This window comes from Octodon degus, unplaced genomic scaffold (genome assembly GCF_000260255.1).
Source record: "Octodon degus isolate 3935 unplaced genomic scaffold, OctDeg1.0 scaffold00152, whole genome shotgun sequence".
Lineage (NCBI taxonomy): Eukaryota > Metazoa > Chordata > Mammalia > Rodentia > Octodontidae > Octodon > Octodon degus.
Window position 1 is genome coordinate 1,133,518 of NW_004524728.1, and position 3,466 is coordinate 1,136,983.

The following is a 3,466-nucleotide window of genomic DNA, read 5'->3' on the forward strand; positions in this document are numbered from 1 at the left end:
AAGAGCAAAAAATTTTCCAGTTGGCATTAATCCACTACTTCCAGTATTATACTGTTACTTAGAACATTGTTACTTCCAAACATTAGACTCATATAGGTTCATTTTTTATATCTTCTACTCTTGGAAGTAACTCCCACAATACTGAAAAAAAACTAGGAAGCATTTAAATATAGAATCAAATACTGAATATGCATGAGAGCTTAACCTTAGCATTGTATAAAAATATGTGCTTCTTCATTCATTTCTGTTTTATGGAAGGCAATAATTATAATTATTTCAAGAAAGGAGGGATCCAGCTCAGTAGCACAGCACCTGACTGGCAAGCATGAGGCCCTGAGTGTGATTTCTGGTTCCAAAAAGAAAAAATAAAAGATAAATGTTTTAACATTTTTCAACTTTCAGCCACATTGGCAAGGACACTTTTATCTTATATTCTTAGTTTATATCATCCTGTGTCCTTGAGCAGAAAACTTGACAGCTGATATTTTCTTCTTTTTACTTCTACTTCAACTGCTAATTGCATATTTACAGTCCTTCAATCAAGAGGGAAAAAGAAACAGATTAGAAAAAATTTCTGTCTGAAAATAGTGCTATGTAGCATAATGAAACATCTAGTCATTAAATATAGAGAACTTCACAGCATCAATAATAAGTGTTATAAAGGGCACAAAGATATTATTAATTCTGAAGGAATGCAGGACTGGAAAAACAATAAGTCATTTTGACAGTTGGTATGAAAACTATTACCAAATGTTATGTTTACTTGACTAGGCTCAATTTATAAAACAAGACCTATAAAAAATCTGCAGTTTAATCAATTGAGATGTGCTACTATAAACAACTGCTAATGGACTGAGGCCCTAATTCCCTTCCTGGTGATTGAACTGTGACTCTGTTTTTATAATTAGGGTAATTACTAGTGTGGGCAGTTTATATACATTTTTAAAGAAACTGAAATCAGTAAATAAAGCTTTAGAACAGATTTAATGAAAACATAATTGTTTAAAGTTAAATTAAGCTAAAGAAGCAAGTCTATTTAAGTACAAGATTCTCTTTTCAGAGAGAATTCTAGGAGGTATTTGTTTATCATGCAAATTAAGGACAATACTGGATTTAAATCCCCTGCCACAATCATTGATTAAACTTCTCTGTGTATCTCATATGAAAATCCATTTAGGACCCTAGGAAATAAAATTTTATGTTTAATATGATTCTGTTTATTTTAAAAGATATATATTTGAAAAATTTGATTACCTCAGGGACCTAGGAGTTTAGATGATAAGGCTACAGTTGGTCTGTGAACTGATTTTAATTTTTAATTTTCTACTTGATTTTGACCAACTCATATGGAAAATAAGTCTTAGTGACATCTATGGCTTTTTAAAAAGATGAATCATTCTTGCATTCATTCTAGAAATATATATTTGTATAATAATATGTTATCCTTTAGAACTTCTGTAGGCCATAAGAGGTCAAGGTTGCACTGAACATGCAAACTTGATTTATAGTCCTTTGCTTTTGTTTAGGAAATTTCTTATAATTTTATATACATTTGCCATCTATCTATCTATCTATCTATCTATCTATCTTTGTGTGTGTGTATGTGTGTGTGTGTGTATAGGTAAGTGAATTTGTAAGCATATTTTTATACACGAATGTACCAAATATAACCAATCTGAAAATGGCATAAGGACCCAATAGTATTCAGGAAAAGTAGTGAAGAGACTATATTTTCTGAAATATCATGAGTTTTAACATATTCACATAAATACATATAATAACCATAGGTAATGGGTAACAAATTAAAAGGTCTTGGAAAATTTTGTAAACAAACTTAATGACCAGGCATTTCCATTAACTCAAACTATAAAAATATGAAGACAACTATATGCTAATAGTTGAAATGCCTGTCTATATAATTTTTGTACAGAAGAAAGCAGAAATTACAGTAAGTCTTCTAAAGAGTCTGAGATCATATCAGTGAAGCCCCAAATGGCAATTTTCCCCAGACACAGCAGTTTTCCTAACGAACAGTAAAAAGTAAGAGCTTTGGCCAAGTTGTTATTGGGTAAGTGGAAAGAGCTTGGTGAGATCTGAATAGCATAGAGAAACCAGACCCACAAAAGCTCTGGAAACAGACAGCTCAACTGTTGTACAGGTCAAAGACAAAAGCAGAAGAAACATTTGTGAAGACAAAGTCAAAATTAAACAGGACATAGGAAAATAGAAATAAAGAACTTAATTGTTATAAAAAGAGGAACAGGAAATAGAACTGGAAAAATATCTGAAAGCAAGTATCTAAATTTTTCTAACATTTCTGTAAAACAAGGGAACTTGCCATTGTTAAAAGAAATGTATCTGGAAAATATATAAATTGCTCATACAGATAATGCCAGTATTAGTATAACTTGTCATTGCTTAAGTGTGAGATGTATTTACTGACTTCCTTTTAAAGAATGTAATCTTGGAAAGATAGAAAAAAACATTGTCTACTGTGTACTATCTTGTCTAACACTATCTTAGACAGGTGGCCCAGTTTAGCAACATGAGTGTAAGCCAGACTCACAGCATATATCCTTGGTGTGATGAGACAAGAATGGCCCTCTATTATCTTACTCTCCAAACACCATCATCCAGAAGGAACATGAGAAAAACAAAGATAAACCCCGTCAATAGAAATTCTACAGGGGGCCAGGGAGATAGCTCAGTAGAAAAAGCACTTCCATGGCAAACACAAGGGCCTGAGTTCAATCCCTGGTTCCACAAAAAAAAAAGAAAAAAAAGAAAAAAGAAATTCTACAAATATTAGATCTGTAGACTTCAAAACTGTCTAGGTAATTAAAAGCAAGGAAAATGTGAGAAATTACTGCAGTGAAGAAGAACCTAAGGGACAAAATGACTAAATATAATGTGGTGTAATGAATGGAGTTCTGAGAAAATGAGAGGATATTGGATAGAAATTAAAATGATCTCAATAAAGTGTGGGCTTTAGTTAAAACGTTATCAGTATTGGCTCAGTAATTATGAAAATTGTGCCTCCAAACTAACATAGACTGTTAATAATAGGAAAAACTGAGTGGAATATACATGGAATTGCATGTACTAGTGTTACAAATGTTCTGTAAAAACAAATATGCTCTTGTGTTCTTTCAAAATTTTACAAACCAATTTTTTATTCAAAAGTTCACAAAAACTAAATTTCAATGTCAAGAAGAAAGAGAAATATTTGAGATCAAACTTAATAAAAAAGCAAGGAAAATGCAGGCCAGCACATGTTCCTTCACACTGATAGGTAATGATAACCCTCCAGAAAACAGGATAAATAATGAAAATAAAATAATAATAATGATATTTCAACTTAAAAGGATAAAAAAGTTATACATTATATGAAAGATATGTATATAAATATAGATATTGAGTAATAACATAAAGAGAACTGAAAATGTAAGAAAAGAATATCACTTAA